The following is a 21,792-nucleotide window of genomic DNA, read 5'->3' as shown; positions in this document are numbered from 1 at the left end:
TTTTTTAAAGCAATCGGGGTTAAGTAACTTGCTCAAGGTTACATGGCTAGTTATTTCTGGGTGTGGTGCTGAGTATCTGAGCCCAGATTTGATCTAGGTCATCCCGACACTGGAGCCGGTGCTCTTACTCACTGAGCCACCTGGCCGTCCCTAAGCAATTGGGGTTTAGTAACTTGCTCAAGGTTACATGGCCAGGTGTTTCTGGGTGGGTGCTAAGTGTCTGAGCCCAGGATTCGATCTCCAGGTCTTCTCAACACTGGAGCCGGTGCTCTTACTCACTGTGCTACCTGGCCGCCCCATGATTTGTATTCTTATAATTTAACTCAATTCTCTGTCTATTTTAGAAATGAGCCTTTATCAGAGACACTGGTTATAAAATTTCTTTCCAAATTTTTCCACTTCCCTCCAGATCTTGGTTAAATTAACTTTATTTGTACAAAAACTTTTCAGTTTAATGTAATCAAAATGATCCATTTTGCATTTTGTAATGCTCTTTATATTTTGTTTGATCATAAATTACTCCCTTCTCCATAAATCTGACAGGTAAACTATTCCTTGCTCTCCCAGATTGCTTACACTTTCAGCCTTTATATCTAGATCATGCACCTATTTAGTCCTTATTTTGGTATACAGTGTAAGATATTGGTCTATGCCTAGTTCCCCTCTACCCTCCAGTTCTCCCAGCAGTTCTTGTCAAAAAGTGAATCCTTATCCCAGAAGCTAGGGTCCTTGAGTTTGTCAAACTGTAGATTACTATATTCATTGACTGCTGTGTCTCATGTGCCTAATCTATTCCACTGACCCACCACTCTATTCCTCAGCCAGTACCAAATAGTTTTGATGACTGCTGCTTTATAATATAGTTTAAAATTTGTTATGGGTAGGCCCATTGCCAATTCTTTAGCCTATAACCTAAGTGTGATCTTAGCTCTTAAAAAAAATCTGACTCCAGTAAGCTCTCCATAGTCAGTTTCTCTATGGAAACCCTGAAGCCTTTAGGATTGTCTTGTGGACTCTTCCAGACTAAATTTTTATTAACTTAAAGTAAGAAAATTCCTTTCATTTCTTTTTTATTCTATTTATTTACTTTAAACTTAAATACAAAATAAGAAAAGAAAAAAATATTTCCATGTACACAGGAGAATAAAAGAGAGGATTCATCATAAAACAATACATTTCCATTTCATGAAAATAATAAACACTACACATTCAAAGCAAAACTGCTTTTCTGTGCTTCCTTCTAGGTTTTCTTTTGTTCTCTGCTGTGTGCTTTTTATTTTATTTTTTCTTCCTTTCTCTACCTCCCCACCCTGCCCCCAGAGAAGGCTACAATTAAACACGAATATATATATATCTATAAACATACACATATACAATTATATATATATATAAACCATACTATGCATAAATTCTATTTGTCATCTCTTTCTTTGGAGGTGGATAGCATCTTCCTTCATAGGTCCAAGTCTTTTCATGTTTTTCTAAATCAACCAGCTCATCCTTTCTTATAAAACAGCAGTGTTCCATCACAATCTTATCTGAGAGATTGTCCACAAAAGTTTTACCCCAATTGTCTGCTTTCCTTCTAGTCTTGGATAGATTGGTTTTATTTATAGAAGAAAACTTCAATTTAAAATAATTGAAATCATCCATTTTACACTTCAACAATGCTCTTATCTTATAATATTGTTTAAGGTCTGGTACTGCTGAATTTCCTCCTTTTACATTTTCTCCCTTAGTTTCTCTGAAATTTTTGACCTTTTGTTATTCCAAATGAATTTTGTTATTTTTTTTCTAACCCAATAACATAATATTTTACTAATTTAATTGGGATGGCATTGAATATTATTAATTATTATTAATCTAATTATAATTAGATCAGTTAGGTAAAATTATCACTTTTTATTATATTGGCTTTACCTACCTATAAATGATGAATATTTCCCCAATTATTTGAATCTGACTTTGTATAAAGAGTATTGTATATTTCTATTCATGTAGTTCCTGTGCCTATTTGGACAGGTATTTACACTGTCTAGTTTTTTTTTTTTTTTTTTTAGCAATCGGGGTTAAATAACTTGCTCAAGGTTACACGGCCAGTTATTTCTGGTTGTGGTGCTGAGTGTCTGAGCCTGGGATTCGATCTCCAGGTCTTCTCAACACTGGAGCCGGTGCTCTTACTTGCTGTGCTACCTGGCTGCCCCCTGTCTAGTTATTTTAAAGGGTTTAAAACGTTATTGAATAGTGTTGGTGATACATAGTATGGTTTCCCTATTTTTCTCTTTTAAATAAATCTGTTTTAGCTCCTTTCATTTCCTTAGCATTCTCAGGATGCCATGTGCGGTTGATACAGACTGCAGGGACTGGGTACAGACGACTGAACAGGGCTGATGACCTTTTCTCCTGGTTCCCCTAGCAACTGAAGAACCACACTCCCTAGAAATAGCCAGTGACTCTTTAGAAAAGGAATTGGTGATCACAAAAAGTTAATATAACTCCATTAAGAAAAACTTAAATCTTATTTCCTTTTTTTGGTATAGTTACTAAATGGGGAAGTGGAAACATGTCGGCTATTTCCTGTGTTTTGCTCAGCTACAGCAAAGCACTTAAAAAAACCCCACAAATCTTGTGTATTAATCTTGGGGGGGAGGAATGGATTAAGTATTTATACAATGTCCAGCATGTCAAGGGTTTTTATAAATATTATCTAATTTAATCCTCCCAACAGCCCTGGGAAGTAGGTGCTATTATGGTACTCATTTTACAGTTGAAACAGAGGTCTGACTTGTCCAAAGTCATACAGCTAGTCTCTGAGGCTGGATTTGAACTCAGATCTTCCTTACTGCAGCATCAAAAGATTGTACAGTACATACGAGAGATAAAAAGAGAGATTGATATCAAGAATTTTAAGGAGTAATAGTAGTTGCTGGGTTTTACAGTGAGAATCTTAGAGATACTGACTGATATTGAGTTAGAATCAAGATCACTATTAATTTTGTTAAATGTCATTTCCTTTAACTGGGGTACATGTTACTAGAAGGCTCTGATTTCCTCTTTGCAGCCAGACATCAACTCTATCATCTTGAGAGAATCTCATTCTCTTTGAGTAAATGGATTCTCCTTGGCCAGTGTGGATAGGTGTAGAAACATTCAGCTCTTCTGTCTTTCACCTATTCATCTAATCTACCTTTCTTTGTTGGTTAGGGCTTGTTATATGTAGCATTATATTGTTATTTGACTTGGAGAAGAGGTTCTCAACATTTACAGAGTCACCTATCAAACACAAAGAGAAAGATCGTAGTACACATATTAGTCAAATGTTTTAGCTGATTTGAAGGGGCTGCTTTTCCCCATTCACTTAGTCACCAATACCTCAGGCTTTACAAGTCCATGTATATTTCTTGTCAATCAACTTAGTTGACACCACAGAATGTAATGGAATCACTACATTTTGCCACACCAACTAAGGAAGAAGCCATCATTTTTCTAATTATACATATGACAACTCAATTAAATACAAGTTTATTCAGCATTATAAAAAAAGTGTCAGAAGGATGACTCATGTTTGGTAACTTTGTGAGACAGCTGTAATCTAAAGGTGGGCAGTCTTCCCAGTTTGCTTACTAATAATTAACCTGAGAATGACCTTGGAAGAAGTTTTAATTAACTTAGAATGAAGGGGAATGGATGGGGATGCCCAATAAAGTTTCTTAGAGAAGTTATGAAAGGGGAAATATGATTGAACTTTTAACATGAAAATTATGTGGTTAGAAGGGACTCTTCCTTAAAAGAAAACCATTAACTCTATAACTTATTTATTGTTTATTATTTTTCAAGTAACATTTAAAAACTTAATCTATCCTCTCACAAACCCTCGCTCCACTGAGAAAATTAAATTGCTCAATATAAAGCTACATAATCCAGCAAAACAAATCCCCATTAACCACGTCTGAAAACCATGCATCTTTGTGGGTTTTTGTTTATCACTTCTTTATCAGGAGGTGAGTGGGATTTCATCTTTATGTTTTTGGAGTCATCATTTATCACTGTATTGACTGAAGTTCTAAAGGCTTCCCAAGTTGTTTTTCTCTGCAATTGTTATCATTGTACAAATTATTCTCATCATCCTACTCACTTCATTTTGTATCAGTTCATAAAATTCTTCCTAGTTTCTTCTGAAATTGTCCGTTTTGTAATTTCTTATGGCAAGATAATATTCCATGACATTCCTAATACCACAATTTCTTTAGCCCTCCCCCAGTAGGACACACATTTAGTTTATCGTTTTTGGCTAGCATGAAAAGAGCTGTTATAAATATTTTTGTACAATTTCTTTTTAGATCCTCTTTCTCTTTTTTTTTATATCCTTGGCTTGGTCTGTGTCTATTGGTGGTATAGCTGGGTCAAAGGGTATGTACAGCTTGTTAACTTAAAGATCATAGTTCCAAACTGAGCTCCAGAATGGCTGGACCAATTTACAACTTCACCAACAATGCATTAATATGCCTGTTTACCTGCAGCTTCCCCAACATTTGTCATGTTTACTAGTCTGTGTGAGACAGAACCTCAAAATTGCTTTAATTTGCACTTCTCTATTAGTGTTTTAGAACATCTAAAATATGGCTATAGATAGCTTGGTTTCTTTTTCTAAAAAACTGTCTATTGATATATTTTGGCCATTTATCTAGTAGGGAATGGTTCTTTGTCCTAGAATTTTGGATAAATTCCTTCTATATCCTGGAAATGAGATTTTAATCAGAAAAATAAAGTTTTCTCCCCCAGTCACCTGTTGTCTTTTAAATTTTTGCTATATTATATTTGTGTGGAAATTTTACATAATCACAATTGATTATTTTTTCTTTTGTTTAGCCATGTTGTAGTCTCTCTTGTTTAGTCACGAACTGTCTCCCTATCCATAGATGATGATGAAAGCTAGCATTTGTATAGCACTGCTGTATGCCAGACTCTGTGATTAGTACTTTACAAATATTATCTCATTTGATACTTACAACAATTCCGAGAGGTAGGGGCTGTTATAATCCTATTGTTATGGGGAAAGTATGGCAAAAGGAGGTTAAGTGATTTACCCAAGATCACACATCCAGAAAATGTCTAAGGCAGTAATTGAACTCAGGTCTTCCTGATTCAAGGTTCAGGACTCTATCTACTTTGCCATCTAACCACCTCTATCATATCTATATATCTGAAAGGTCCTTTCTTCCTTGTTTTTCTAATTTGTTTATGATATGACTTTTTATATCTAGGTCATGTATCCATTTAGAGTTTACTTTGGTTTATCATGTGAGGTTTTGGTCTAAACCTTATTTCTTCCAGACTTCTGTCCAGTTTTTGTCAAATAGTCATTCCCCCAACATGCAGGTTCTCTGGCTTTATCAAACACTGTGTTACTTTGTTTCTGTAAGTTATGTACCTAATCTGTTCCATTGATCAACTTCTCTTTTTTAAGAACCAGTCATTAAAAAAAACCAACCTATTGCTTTGTAGTACTTTGTACTATGATATAGTAACATAGTGCAATTTGTGATCTCATACTTATAGATTGCCCTTCTCGCTTTTTCCATTATTACACTTGAGACTATTGAACATTTACTCTTCCATATGAACGTCATTATTTTTTCTAGCTCTATAAAATATTCTTTTGTTTTTTTTTGGTACAGGATTGAACGAATAATTCGGCAGTATTGTCATTTTTTATCATCTCAGCTTATTTTACCCACGAACAATTAATGTTTCTCTAGTTATTTAGTTATGTCTTTATTTCTGCAGAGTGTTTTATAGTTATATTTATATAGTCCCTGGTGAATCTTGGTAGATACACTCCCAAATATTTTATTGCTTCTGTAGTTATTTTGAATGGGATTTCTCCTTCTAGTTTCTCTTGCTGAACTTTGCTGGTTATATATAAGAATGTAAGTAATGATTTAGATAGATTTATCTTAATGATATCTTACAACATTGCTCATTTTCTTAATTATTTAAATTAGTTTTTAGTTGGTTTTCATCATGTTATTTGCAAAAAGCTACAATTTCTTTTTCTCTTTGCTTTTGTTTATTCCATCCATTTCCTTTTCTTAACTTGTTGCTAATGCTAACATTTATGACACTGTTAAGTAGTAATGATGATAATGAATATTGTTGCTTTATGTCTCATCTTATTGGAAAAGCATCTAACTTTTTTCAATTATGTAAGTTTGTCCTTGGATTTAGATAATTGCTACTTACTATATTAAGGAAAGGTTCATTTAATCCTGTGATTTCTAGATTTTAATGAATGTTGGTTTTTCTCAAAAACCTTCTCTGCACCTATTGGTATAATAATGTTTTGATTGTTCATATTATTGACATGATTTATCTTATTTGTATTTTCCCATATGTTGAACTATGCCTGAATTCCTAGTAAAAATACAACATGGTAATAGTGTATAATCTTTTAAATATGTTGTTGTAGCTCACTTGCCAGTATTTTATTTTACAATTTTCAACCACCATTCATTAAGGAAATTTGCCAAGATTTCTTTTTCTAGTTTGTCACTTCCTAAAACAACGGCACAACAACAAAACAACAAGTTTAGATATCAAGACCTCAGTTGACCATAAAAAGGGATTGGAAAGATGCTTTTAAAAAGATATTACTGCAAACAGTTTATTTATTGTTGGAATCCATTTTTCTTTGAGTATTTGATAGAATCCACTTGAGAATACATCTGATCCTAGGTTTTTTTTGGGGGGGAGTTCATTTATGGCTTGTTCAATTAATTTTTATGATATTGAGTTATTTAAAATATCTATTTATATCCATTTTCTCAGAGTGGGCAGTCTTTTCAATTTCCTTACTAAAAACCTGAAAATGACCTTGGAAGAAGGTATAATGAAGAAAGAAGGGAAGGAGATTCCAATAAGCTTTATTATTGAAGTTATAAATGGGAAAATTGATGAGCTTGTGGCATGTAACTATTGGTTATAGGTAGCTATACTTTAAAAGAAAACTATTTACTCAATTTGTTTTTAATCTTTAATGTCTTTAAACATGCTTTTCATTCTTAAGAAGGCATAAAATAAAACTATACTTTATTTAAATGTTTTTTTCTTTTTGGGAAAGGAATCTTACCAAAAGAGGATTTCGACATTCAATAAGTGATACATGGATCCAATCTCATCAAGGGACTGGTTCATCTCTTCTATAGGTAGAAATTCACACATCACTAGCAACTTGAACTGTGAACTTGGACCTTGAACTGTGGATCATAGTAGTCACATAAGGCACTAGCTAAAAGGTCAGTCAAGAACACAGCTTTAGGGCGGCCAGGTGGTTCAGTGAGTAAGAGCACCGGCTCCAGTGTCGGGATGACCTGGGGATCAAATCCGGGCTCAGATACTCAGCACCACACCCAGAAATAACTGGCCGTGTAACCTTGAGCAAGTTACTTAACCCCAATTGCTTAAAAAAAAGAACACAGCTTTGTCAAGGACCCAATCAGCATCATTTCATGACTTTCTCCAGTGGCACTGGGTAGTCCCAGAGTAGGAACAGAGAAAGTAGGTGCTATCCAGTTTGGGGATTCTCAGCCAAGACTAGTTGAAGGTCAAGGGAGAGAAAGTAGTAGGAAGAGTCTGGAAATAATGATAGTCATAATGAACACATTCCAGTTCTGGTTTTCCCACCATGTAACCTTGTCAGATGACTTCACCTTTTTGAGTTTGAGTTGGCCAGTCTATAGAATGGAGACTTTGATGCTTCCATTACCTACCTTCCAAGAGTTGATGCAAGAAAAATGAGATGAAACTAAAGTAATAGTGTCTGTAGTTGTCTCTCCAGGAAGAATATTTCAGGGGTCTCTCCATTTAACTATACTTTTTTTTAATGCTTTCTACCTATGGGGTTGTGATAAAGGAAAGGTAAGAGGCAAAATGCTGTAGAGAAAAGGACACTGGTCATGGAGGCAGAGTCCTGACCATGTCACTTACTACACTTATGGCCCTGGTAAATCTCCTAATATCTCTGAGCCTTCCTTGATACTCTCTTCTCTTTAGGTTTTTAGGACACCACTCTACCTGGTTCCGCTCTTGCCTATCTGACCTCATGTTCTTTGTTGCCTTTGCTGGATTTTCCTCCAGATTATGCCCTCTAACATCAGGTGTCCCTCAGGGTTCTGTCCTGGTCCCTCTTCTCTTCTCCCTCTTTACTATTTCCCTTGGTGATCTCATCAGCTCCCATGGATTTAATGACTACCTCTATGCTGATGATTCTCAAATCTACCTTTCTTGCCCCAATCTCTCTGATGACCTCCAATGTCACATCTCCAACTGCCTTTCAGACATTTCAAATTGGATGTCTAGTAGACATTTTCAGCTCAGTACATCCCAAACAGAAGCCTGCTGATTTTACCTTTGTAACATCTCTCGAATCCCTTTCTCTCCTCTGACGCTACCACCACTCTAGTGCAGGCCTTCATCATCTCACTCCTGGACTATTGCAATAGTTGCTGGTGGGTCTGCCTGCCACAAATTTCTCATTATTCCAATCCATTACTTTATTCAGTCACTAAAATGATTTTCCTAAAACACAGATCTGATCTTGTCATCTGCCTCACTCGACAGACTCCAGTAGCTTCTTATTGCCTCTAAGAGCAAATACAAACTTCTTTGCTTGACATTCAAAACCCTTAATAACCCAGAGCCCTCTTACCTTTCCAGTCCTCTTATACCTCATTCCTCAACACATGCTCTTTGATTCAGTGACACGGACTTTCTGGTTTTCTGTGAAAAAGACACTCCATTCTTTTTTCTGTCAGTTCCCCATGCATGAAACACTTCTATTCCAGCTATTGACCTCTCTGGCTTCCTTTAAGTTTCTTTTCTTCTTCTTCATCTTTTTTTTGCTTTTTGGAGCAGGGAAGGTAGGGAAATTGGGGTTAAGTGCCTTGCCCAAGGTCACAAGGCTAGTTTTTTTTGTGTTAAGTGTCTGAGGTCGAATTTGAACTCAGGTCCTCATGACTCCAGGGCCGGTGCTCTATTCACCACACCACCTAGCTGCCCCACTTCCTTTAAGTTTCAACTAAAATCCTACCTTCTGTAGTAAGACTTCCTTAACTCCTCTTAATTCCATTGCCTTCCCTCTGCTAATTATCTTCTATTCATCTTGTACATCATTTGCTTTGTATATATTTATTTGGATGTTATCTCCCCTATTAGATTGTAAGCTCCTTGAGGGCAAGAACTGTCTTTTGCCTCTTTCTGTCTTCCCAAAAACTTAGCACAGTGTCTGGCACATAGTAGGCACTAAATAAATAATGACAGATTGAATAATTGACTTCTGAGATTCCTTTCAGTTTTCTGAACTAAGGTCCTCTGAATTTGAGTGGGTTTGCCAAATTATTAAAAGACTTTAATTAGTTATAAAAGTTGTAACCAAGTGCTTAGGGTCATGATATGAAAACCCACAGCTAGTTCATAGAAACAAAGCAGAAAAAATCTCAGCCATTGGGGAGAGCAGGGGAAATTGTGGGTTACTGGAAGCAAGTTTATGTCTTTCATAGAGAATGGGAAATTAAGAAGAGAGTTTTAGTTGGGGAAAAGATAATGGGGACATGTTGCTTTGATGTGTCTGTGGGATGAGGGTTTGAAATTTGTAATAAGCTTTTGGTGATGTGGGACCACAGCCCAGGAGAGGAACCAGGGTTGGATATACACGTCTAGGAGACATCTGCATACATATGGGATCTGAGAAGATCTATAGGAGAGACAATTTGTAGAGGAAGAGAGAGAGAAGAGAGCCCATGTTGGAGTCCCATGTTGGGAGGGAAAAGGAAGGGAATAAGTACATAGAATCTACTATGGACCAGGCACTGGGCTAAGTTGATCCTCACAAACCACTCTGCAAGGTGTGTGTGTGTGTGTGTGTGTGTGTGTGTGGTGACATGTATTGGGATCTAGCAAGGGATACTGAGGACAGGCCAGTTGGGTATGAGGGAAGCTGAAAAAAGTGTCAAAAGAACCCAAAGAATTTCTTCTGTAGTCCAGGAGGAGGTACCTGATGCTGCAGAGAGGTCAAGAAAAAAGGTGACTCAGAAAAAGCCATTGGACTTGGCAGTTAAGAGAGATCCCGGGTAAATTTGGAGAGGGCACTTTTGGTTGAGTGATGCTTGGGAACTGAGAAGTGAGTGAGAGCAGAGGGAATGGAAGCCCTTCCTCCCTCAGGTTGGTTTTTCCCTCTAAGAACTTCTATTTTATAGAGGACCAGGGCCGCCATGTCTTCATTCCTTTCTGGGCTCCACTCATGACTTTCTCCCTCATTCTCCACTGGGGTACCTTTTCCATCCCCCCTTTTTCACCTTCCTTTTATATGTTGTTTCCCGCCATTACAATATTAACTCCTTAAAAGCAGGAATTGCTTGTCTTTCTGCTTGTATCTGCAGATTTTAACACACTTCCTGGAACATTGTTGTTATTTAGTGGTTTTTAGCTGTGTCCAACTCTGTGATCCCATTTGGGACTTTCTTGGCAAAGATACTGGAGTGGTTTGCCATTTTACAGATGATTAAACTGAGGTAAACAGGGTGAAGTGACTTGCACAGGGCATGTAGCTAGTAAGTATCTGAGGTTAGATTTGAACTCAGGTCCTTCTGTTCCCAGGGACCGAGCTCTAACCACTGCCCTATCTAGCTGCCCTCATGACCAGTTGGCACTTACTAGACACTTGTTGACTTGCTTTGCAGAGGACTTTTTATAGGAGTTTGGCTGTGAAAGTGAAGTGAGCTATTGGAGGCCATTCAACAGTGGCAGTAGAGACCAATGATTCAGCTACCCACGTCCATTCCATGCAACTCTTATCCATGCCCTTCTATGAATCCTACATAGAGAGATCCAAGCAACACACTGAAGGGGACCTTCCTTTACTTCTCTCGACAGTGGATACCACTGCATTGCATGGGTTCGCCATTTTATGTTCCTAATTCTTTGTATATCAAAGGATCACAAATCTGGAGGTGGAGACAATCTCAGAGGCCATCTAGTCCAGCAACCTCATTTTGCAGAGTTGGAAACTGAGGCCCAGGGAAGTTATATAGCAAATTAAAAAAATCACATCTATCTTCAGTCATATATGTTTTAAGGAAATCGTTTATGATGCTTCTTCTGCATAAGTCTTCATCTGCAGTGTGTTTGGTTGTTCCCTCCCAACCCATGAAACGGTGGCAGAGAGTGATGACCCATTTGGAAGGAAGGAAACAAGCATCATATGGAACTTCTTATATATAACCAGGCATAGTGCTAAGCACCTTACAAATATCATCCCATTGAATTCTCACAACAATCTTGGGAGGTGGGTGCTGTGATTATCACCCCCATCTTACATCGGAGGGAACTGAGACAAACCAGAGGTTAAATGACTTGTTCAGGATCACACAGCTAGTAAATGTCTTTGGCTGAATTGGAACTCAGTTCTTCCTCATGCCAGGCTCAGCACTCTATTCCCTGAATTCCAAGAAAATAATAAATTACAAATGAGAGGGACAGAGGGCCATCATTAAATACTATTTTTGGGGCAATGTTGCATGGCAATGATTCACGGCGTACTGCTCTCTGAAGAATTGAAACTGAGGATCAGCTAGAAGGCAATGGAGAGGTGGGTAGAGGTGGTGAGATGGTCGCAACACTCACTACCCCATTCACCACAGCAATTTTTTCCAAGATTTTAATCTTTCTTCAGACCTTTCATGGCTCTGCCTCCCCTGATCCTCTGAACTGAGAGAGAACCTTCCCTCATATTTTACAGAAAAAAAGATAGAGAACATTTGCCCAGGTTCCCTTTTCTGCCCTCCTCCCCATCTTCTGGGTCACTTCCGACAGTATGTCCTCCTTCATCCCTGTCTCACTGGAAGAAGTGGCCCTTCTCCTTGACAGCACACACCCTTCTATGTACACAAATAATCCCTTTCCATTTCATCTTATCCAGCAGATTGCCCCGTCTCTCATCTTCACTCTCTTCAATTTCCCCATCTACTGGATGCTTCCCTTCTGCCTACACACATGTCCGTATCTTTCTCATCCTCAGAAAAACCCTACTTGATCTGTCTCACTCGCTATAATCCTCTATCTTTCTTCTCTTTCATATTAGAAGAGCACTCATACCTAGTTCACTAGGAAGCTCCAGATGTTTTCCTGAGGACTCAGCTGAGTGGAAGGAGCAGTAATTTATTTCCAATATTATTGTCCTAAACAGCACCAAGCACCAACAAGTTGGCACAGCTTGTAATGTCCCTGAGAGGAACATTGTGGCCTAGGGTGGCTACCTCATTTATCTGATTGTACTATTATCGCATATATTTTGAATCAACTCAACCTCACCTAAAAGTATGGGTACCCCCTCAGCACAATTGCTTTCTGTATCTCTAGAATAGATATAATCTGAGAATGGAGGGGGGCAGGAAAAATCTAGAATGTTTTTCTATGAGGGATGAGTAAAAAACCTCTACACTTCATACACATACACGCATATCCATACAAATGCTATGTGATGACACCCAGCTCAGCAACCTTTCCACCATTTGCCAGAGATCAGAAATTAACTTTACTAAGCACTAAAGAGGACTGATATACATGAGTGGAATGCTGATTTATGTTGCCTTCTCTCCACACCATATCCATTTGTTTGGTACAAATGGGGCTGGCCTGACTCCAGGAGCAGGAGTCAGACTCTGATTCAATTCAATTCAACATTTATTAAATACTTACCATATACCAGGCACACACTAGGTGCAGAGAATGCAAAAAAAAAAATTCTCTCTCTTTTTTTAAAAAAGCAATCGGGGTTAAGTAACTTGCTCAAGGTTACATGGCCAGGTGTTTCTGGGTGGGTCCTAAGTGTCTGAGCCCGGGATTCGATCTCCAGGTCTTCTCGACACTGGAGCCAGTGCTCTTACTCTCTGTGCTACCTGGCCGCCCCTAAAATTCTCTGTCTTTAAGGAGTTTTCATTCTACTGAATATTTGAGACCGGAGAAAGACAATAAAGAAAGAGCCCTGAAAGTTACTCCTCCTTTTCAAATAAATATGCACCCCATAGAATTCTAAAGAGTTCTTATAGTTAGTTGGTGTATTGATTCACAAGAAATGAAAAAGAGAAGTTAGATGAGGAGAAGTGAGAACCAGGAAGCTTCAAAAGGGAAACAAGTAAAAATAGGGTAAAATAAAAGACATCCAAGAAAAAGGGGAAAGGACCTATTTGTACAAAAAATTCACAGCAGCTTTTTTTTTTTGGTAGTGGCTAAGAATTGGAATTATAGGGATGCCCATCAATTGGGGAATGGTTTAATATATAGTATATGATTGTAATGGAATATACTGTGCAATAAGAAATGACAGGCAGGATGATTTCAGAAAAACCTGGAAAGACTTACATGAACTGATGCATAATGAAGTGAACAGAACCAGGAGAATGGTGTATACAGTAACAACAATATTGTTCAGTAAAGGATTTGGAATGACTTAGTTATTCTCAGCTATATAATAATCCAAGACAATCCCAAAGGCCTAATGATGAAGCATACTATCTGCCTCCAGAAAAATAACTGATATCGACTGAACACAGATTTAAACATACTATTTTTCACTTTCATTTTTTCTTTGATTTGAGTCTTCTTGTACAAAATAACTAAAATGGAAACATTTCAAATAATTGCACATATATAACCTATATCTGATTGCTTACTGTCTCAGGAAGGGAGGAAAGAAAGGAGGGATAGAATTTGGAACTCAAAACTTTAAATAAAAATGTTTAAAAAAATTTTAAAAATAAACAAACCACTCTTTTGCCAAAAAAAGGGTAAAATACCATCTGGAATCTTAGCAATAACAGTGAGGTTTCTGGAAGATGTTTAGAACTTCCTTATCACTCTCACATGTCCCTTTTTGGTTTTATGCCTATTTCTTCTCTAACTGTAGAGTCCATTTGACCAGGTCAACTCTTTAGCTCATGCTGTGGCTCCCTATTACCTTTAGGAACAAATACTATAAAGTCCTCTATCTTTTAAGACCCTTTCTAACTTGCCACCTTCTTAACTTCCCAATCTTTTTACACTTTATACTCCCCACCCTATAATCCACTGACACCAGCTGCATTGCTGTTCTCTTACAGGACACTCCACCTCTAGACTCGAAGAATTTTCCTGACTTGTCTCCCATGCCTGGAACTCTATGACTCTTGATGTGTGTCCTGGTTTTCTTGGTTTCCTTCAAGTCCCACCCGAAATTTCACCTTCTACTAGAAACTTTTCTTGACTCTCCTAATGCTCATGCCTTCTTTCTATTGGTTTTCTCTAATTTATCCTGTATGGATTTTGTTTGCAGTATGTCTCCCCGATTAAACTGTGACCTTCCTAAAAGCAGGGATTGTCTTTTGACTTTCTTTATTTCCCCAAATGCTTGGCACACAGTAGATGTTTAATGCTGGTTTAAAAAAAATCATTAATTTATTTTTCATTTTCAGCATTCACTTCCAGAAGATTTTGAGTTCCAAATTTTCTCCCCACTTCTCCCCTCCCTTACTCCAAGATTATGTGCATTCTGATTACCCCTTCCCCAATCTTCCCTCCCTTCTATCCCTCCTTCTCTTCTCCCCTTCCCTGTCTTTGAATTCCAAATTCTCTTCCTTCCTCCCTCCCCACCCACCCTCATTGAAAAGGCAAGCAATTCCATATAGGTTTTATATATACGTATATATAAAATGATTCAAAACACTTCCATAACAGTCATGTTGTGAAAGACTATTTCCCTCCATCCTATCCTGCCCCTCTGTTTTTTCTGTTCTCTCCTTTGACCCTGTCCCTCCTCAAAAGTGTTTGCTTCTGATTATCCCTCCTCCATTCTGCCCTCTTTTATCACCCCTCCCCTCTCTTATCCCCTTCCCCCCTATTTTCTTGTAAGGCAAGATACATTTCCATACCCGATTGAGTGTGTATGTTATTTCCTCCTTAAGCCAAATCTGATGAGATTAAGGTTCACTCATTCCCTCTAACAGCCCCCCCCTTCCCCATCCACTGTAAAAGCTTTTTCTTTTTTTCTTTTTATCTCTTTTGTGTGAGATAACTTATCCTATTCTCTCTCTCCCTTTCTCTTTCTCCCAATATAGTCCTCGCTCACCCATTAATTTTGTTTTTTAGATACCATCCCTTCATATTCAGCTCACCCTATGCCCTCTGTCTATATATTCCCTCTAACTACTCTAATAATGAGAAAGGTCTCATGAGTTGCAAATATCATCTTTCCATATAGGAATGTAAACAGTACAGATTTAACAAGTTCTTTATTATTTCTCTGTCCTTTTCATTCTTCTCTTGAGTCTTGTATTTGAAAGTTCAAATTTTCTCTCTAGTTCTCTTTTTCCCCTCAAGAATGCATTAAATTTCTCTATGTCACAATGTTAGTTACTCTCCCCCCATTGATTACACTGTTTTGCTGGATAGGTAATTCTTGATTTTAATACTAGTTCCTTTGACCACTGGAATACCATATTCCAAGTCCTCCAATCCCTTAATGAAGGAACTGATAAAGCTTGTGTTATCCTGATTGTGTTTCCTTAATACTTGAATTATTTCTTTCTGGCTGCTTGCAATATTTTCTCCTTGACCTGGGAACTCTGGAATTTGGCTATAATATTCCTGGGAGTTTTTCTTTTAGGATCTCTTTCAGGAAGTGATTGACGAATTCTTTCAATTTTTATTTTACCCATCTGCTTGCAGAATATCAGGGAAGTTTTACTTTATAATTTTGTGAAAGATGATGTCTAGGCTCCTTTTCTAATCATGACTTTCATGTAGTCCAATAATTTAAAATTATCTCTCCTGGATCTATTTTCCAGGTCAGTTATTTTTCCAATGAGATATTTCACAGTCTTCTATTTTTTCATTCTTTTGGTTTTGTTTTATAATTTCTTGATTTCTCATAATAAGAGTCATTAGCTTCCATTTGCTCCATTCTAATTTTTAAGGAATTATTTTCTTCATCGACCGTTTGGACCTGCTTTTCCATTTGGCCAATTTTGCTTTTTAAAGCATTCTTCTTCTCCTCATTGGCTTTTTGACCTCTTTTGCCATTTGGTCTATCTGTTTTTTAAGGTGTTATTTTCTGCAGTATTTTGTTGGATCTCCTTAAGCAAACTGTTGACTCATTTTTTTTTCATGATTTTCTTGCATCACTCTTATTTCTCTTCTCATTTTTTCCTTTACTTCTCTTACTTGATTTTCAAAATTCTTTTTGAGCTCTTCCATGGCCTGAGACAAATTAATATTTTTCTTGGAGGCTTTGGATATAGGAGCTTTGACTTTGTTGTCTTCTTCTGAGTGTATGTTTTGATCTTCCTTGTTACCAAACCATGTTTCTATAGTCTGAATTTTCTGCAATTTGGTCATTTTCCCAGTCAATTATTTGATTTTTCAACTCTTTGATAAGTTAGGTCTCTGCTTCCAGTGTGGAGAGTGTGCTCTCCCCAGCTTCAGGGGTTTTGTGCATCTGTTTTCAGAGATTCTTCTAGGGACCAATAAGTTTTCAGTTCTTCCAAGGTGGTATGATCTAAGGAGAAATGTTTACTCCTCTCCTGGCTTGTGCTCTGGTCTATGAGTGACTGAAAGCACTCTTTTCTTCCTTGGCACGGTGAGGAGGGTTCTCTCTCCACTGCTGCCACAAGCTCTGCCATGCCAGTGCTCCTCCTCGCCCCAGGGCTGCCACCTAGGACTGTGACCCAGATCCAAGGATGGGCAAAGAAACAGAATCCTGCCTCAGAGCCAGCAAAGAAACCCTTGGAATCTCTTTCTGATCAGTTGTTTGATTCCCTTACTGTCTGTGGGATGACAGTTCTGGAAGCAGCTTCTGCTGCTGCTATCGCTGCCCAGGAGCAGTGATGGCAACAGGGCTGGACTACGCTCCTTTCTCACCCAGGTCTGACAGACCTTTCCTACTGAACATCTAAGTTGTCTTTGGCATTTGTGCGTTGAGAAGTCTGGAAACTGCCACATCTGCTAGTGATTCAGTCCCCTAAGGCCCGCTCAGGGTTCGCTGGGGTCCAGTCTGTGATGGTGTGGCTTGCTCTGGACTGTGTTCCTCTCCCAGCTGGGTGCAACAGAACTTTCCTGTCAACCTTCCAGGTTGTCTTCGGCTGGAAATTTGTTTTGTTCTGTATTTTTGTGGGTTCTGCTGTTCTAGAATTTGTTTAGAGTCACTTTTTACAGGCATTTGGTGGGGTTTGGGGGAGAACTCAAGCGAGTCCCTTTCTCTCCTCTGTCATCTTGGCTCTGCCCCCTCCTCCCTCCTTTAATGCTTGTTGACTTGACATTACATATGGGGAATTAGGGAGGGGGAGTGAGGTAAGGATTAGAGAAATGTATGGTGGAATTGAAAAGATGTACTGTTCATGAATAGAAAAGAGGGGATAGCCAATGAACAGTCCGTGTATTCCATTGGTATACTTGTATGAGGGTAGGAGTCTATTAATTACACTAGCCCATTTCAAAGTAATTATCTTTGTCAGGTGAGAATACTTCTTGATCAACCAACCAACCCAACAACCAATCAACCAATCAGAACAAGACCTGGATATTTTCTTGAATTAATTAAAGCCATTTTAACTAAGGCCTCCTAAAACCAGGGCCTTAAGATCCTTGAGGATGAGAATGAGGACCAATCCATAAGGTGAGAGTGCTCTAGCTGTCTCCATGTGAAGGAATTACTTGGGGAGGATCTAGAGCAATTACTCAGCTTTGACTAAGACCTTCCCTTCTACCCTTGGTTGGAGGATTTGGACCTTTGATTGGGCATTTCAGCAGCATCCCCAAGACAACAGAAGTTGCAAGGACTATCTCAGGAGCTAAGGACAGAATGAATTAAGATTCGAGGTGCTTCAAAGAGCCAAGTAGAAAAGCTGCATCATACCAAAGGGAAATATTTTGAATACTTCAGCAAAAAGATTTCCATGGGGTATAAATGAACCCTTTGCCACATAACTCTCTAAGACTGAGCCCACTTTCCCTGAGACTTGTGGGACAGAATGTCACTGACTTCTGTTGGGATATTGTGTATTAACCATTCTTACTATAAAAGCATAGTAAATACTCCTTCCTAAAAAGGGACTAAGACTGGCTGACTAATTGATATCAACTGATAGTCTTAGGAGAAGCAAACTCATGGGGGCTTATGCACAAAAGTATTAGAAAGATAACTTCCAACTTCTTAAGGTTGCTGCTAGGGTCCTGAGAGAGCATAGTGGCTGTGCTCTGGGGACCTGACTCAGTGATAGTGGGAGCTGGGATAGTCACCCAGACTATGTGCTAAAGTGGGAGCTTATGGAGGATAACTATCAATCCTTTTGCACTTGTTAGGACCCACTGGAGAGGTTCTCTGCTCGGATAGCCTTATTTTGAGATTCTTTAAAAAAATAACATATTTCTTTTCCTTTTGTTGGAGACTGCAATAGAACAGTCTTTTCTGGTGTGTTTCTGTAGAAGCCAGAGCAGTTTCTTTTTTTATAACTTTTACTTATTTGAATGAGTAAGTTACTAATATTATGTTGGATTACTTAATCTTTTATAAGTATTGATTTTTAAATGATGATACCCTAGTGCAGAAAGGGAGTTGGGATAGTTGCCTTAGACCATGTGCTACATATGCCAGAGGGAAGAGTTAGAAGAACTTCTCTGCTTCCCCCTCCCTCTCCCAGCACAGTGATGGAACTTTTGTGTTATATTTATGAGATGAGTCCCATGTGATTGGTAGGCATAGGTTGCAATCTGTATCATTGCGGGGAATACCAATGCTGATGACCAACTGATTTATTGGAGCAGGTTCTGGTCTTTGATTTACCACTTACTAGTTGTGTGACCTTGTATAAATCCTTTAATTTTTTTGAGCCCCAGTTTCCTTTTCTGTAATACTGGGACAATGATGCCCACCTCATATACTGTATATGGAATTTTTGAGGATCAGATGAAATAACAGATGAGATAAGTCTTAGACAACTCATATTTTAAACGAATGTGAGGCATTATTTCTCACAAGGTGCCTGGGAGATTTGCGTCATACTTTAAGAGTTTGTAGTTTCTGGTAACACCCACATCTTTTTTAGAGACTTTTCTTAGGAACTGTCGAATGACCAGTGGTGTGAGGATAGCCACCCTTGCTGAGAGAAATGAGTGATGACCTTGCATCAAGAATGTAGGCATGAGAGTCACAACCTGACCACAGGTTGGGGGCTGATGAGAAGAGAGCCACAGTGAGCAAGAATGGTCTATTCAGAAATTGACAGAGAACTTTCAAGTAAGCAATGGCAGCATCTTATGAGGGGAAGTGGTTTATCAGGGACAAACCCAGACATTCAGAGATGTTCATGCTTTCAATTAGGGTATACACTAAGGGGGTAGCTCATGCCTCCTTTATCAGACTGGGAGTTCACCAAGGATAAGGACCATGACTTCATCATTATGCCTGGAGATCTCCAAGAAAGGGGGTTGTGTAACTCTTCCAGCAGCTCAGGGGCTGTGAACTATTTCTCTTCAGATGAAATTGTAACACGGGATAAATATCAAAACATTTCCTCAGGTTGCTTAACTTTCACAGCATAGAAAAGATATAACACTGAATTTTGAATGTTGACCAAATTTTGAATTCAGCTCTGATATTTACTACTATGTAACCTTGGGCAAATCAGTTACCCTCTCTGGGTCTCAGTTTCCCTGTCTAGGAAATAAAATGGCTGGATGTTGCCTGAGGTATTTTCTAGCTCTAAAGACTCTGATCCTTGGAATCTGATCCTTGGAAGGATCATACCTCTATCTCTTTAGGGAGAATGCTTGGCATTATTCATGTGAATAATAATAAAAGATGTAAATTCCAAGTTGGTAGCTCTTTATAGTTGTGTCAGATTTTCAAAAGACAGTCTATCAAAAATGTGCCTATTTCTGAAAATTATCTCTGTTCTCTCTGAGTGTTTTTAAATTAAAAAAAAATATAGTGACAGGCATATAGCTGGACAGTTATTTCCTACATCTCAAATCAATTTCTCTTTCCCAGAACTGAATGATACCCCAAATAATTTCATTTTCTGAGGCAATGTGAAGACATATCTCTAGGTTTGGCAATGAACGTTTTGGCATGGAAGGGGACAGCATTTGTGGTTTTGAAATGTGAGATTTATTTCTGCTAAGTTTAAAAGCACATATGGACCCACAAGTCATTGGAGATTGGGATTCTCAAGCACATGTGAGTTAATAGCTTGTCATATCAAAGAATCATAGAATAATTATATTTGGAAGGGACTTCAGTAGCCACCTAGCCATGACCCCAAAAGAAATCATCATCATAAGGAACCTAAAAAGTAGTTATCCAGTCAGTCTCTGCTAGAAGACCACCATTGAAAGGGAAATCCACTCTCTTCTGGCAGGTCATTCTAGAGGACTAACACCTTTTTGGGGGAGGGCTTGCCAAGCTCTTTTTAGGGCTGCTCATCCATTGATGTTTACCCAATTAACCCAACTCTCACCTATGGTTCCAAGAAACTGTAGTATGCACAGCAGCTACCCCCTGAAAATGAACTCTTTAGATAATCTCTTTATCTTTTATAAATCTAAAAATACTCAGAGATAAACTGTCTCAGCACAGGGGATGAACCAGGCTGAGAGTAACAGATGGGCTTCAAACCTATTGGTAAATTAGTGGGGTGTCTACTGCAAATATGTAGAGACTTTCATCAGTGGAATGGGCAATTTGTTCCAATGGTCATGAAGGCAGCTGAAGCATTAGCTGTGGAGTGCTCAGAGCTTAGTCAGGCATCAAAGATGCCAATGTCATCCACTGATTCAGGGTCATCAAAAGTCATTTTGACTTTTGTCCTGCCACTGGACTTTGGTGACTTGGGAAGAGAGAGTGAAGCTGACAACTTTGTGTAACAGTGGTATGCGTTGGGATATTTACTGAAAAGATACAAGAGTTAAAGTATAAGTCCATTCCTCTGACCCAGGGCACCTTCTCCCCTCTACCACCTTGGTCTCTTCTCACACTTGAAAAATTTGCTGCAGATATTTCCACCACTATGTTAATGCCTGGGTGCAGCACACCTGATGCTTGAGAATACAGTGTCTTGGCTGTTGGGTTGGTCCACTGTTGGGCTGGGTCAAGAGGGTCACTCCTTCCCAGCCATTGGATTTCTGGAGGCTATTCTAATCTTTTAAAACCCATAAGATTACAATCTGGGCCACTCCATCTCTGATACACATTCACCTGAGATCAGGAAAGAAGGAATACAATAGTGGCCGAAGAAACAGTAGTTCCATATGTTCAATGCAAACTATTGGCTTGGGTAGAAAGAATAGGCCACTGGCATTGCTTCTCGGTCAACCAGGAGGTTTACAGCAATTTTTGGAAATCAGGGAAGAGAGAGCAGCTTAGCTTCTTTATGCTTTTTGCTTGCATGCTTAGTTCTGGCTGAGCAGAATGGCTTTTCTTCACCATGCAGCAAATAGATAGGAAATAGTCACAGCATACTTGCAAATGTTCTAAGGATGAGTATCCTCATCGGCCAGACCCCATCACAACAGGATACTTTTAAAGGCTGGAAATAGTTGAGGGAGGCCTTGGGTTTAAGATCCCTGATGTAGTCTAGCCCCTTCCTCCCTCTTTTCATCCCTCCTTCCCTTCTTCCTTTCATCTATTCCTCCTTCCCTCCCTCAGTCCTTCTTCCCTCCCTCCCTTTTCTTTCCTTCCTTCCTTCCTTCCTTCCTTCCTTCCTTCCT

The 21,792-nt window shown here is 38.6% G+C and overlaps 1 protein-coding gene across 10 annotated transcripts in view; it reads left to right on the top strand.

Annotated features, from left to right (window-relative positions):
• Positions 1-21,792, top strand: part of LOC138144808 (zinc-alpha-2-glycoprotein-like) — an 84,501-nt gene that overhangs the window by 43,455 nt on the left and 19,254 nt on the right. The gene's annotated exons all lie outside the window — the stretch shown is intronic.

The sequence above is a fragment of the Petaurus breviceps genome, unplaced genomic scaffold (genome assembly GCF_028583685.1).
Source record: "Petaurus breviceps papuanus isolate PSGF00001 unplaced genomic scaffold, PetGlider_PUasm1.0 139, whole genome shotgun sequence".
NCBI lineage: Eukaryota > Metazoa > Chordata > Mammalia > Diprotodontia > Petauridae > Petaurus > Petaurus breviceps.
Note: the sequence above shows the minus strand (reverse complement) of the source record. Positions and strands in the feature narration are given on the sequence as shown.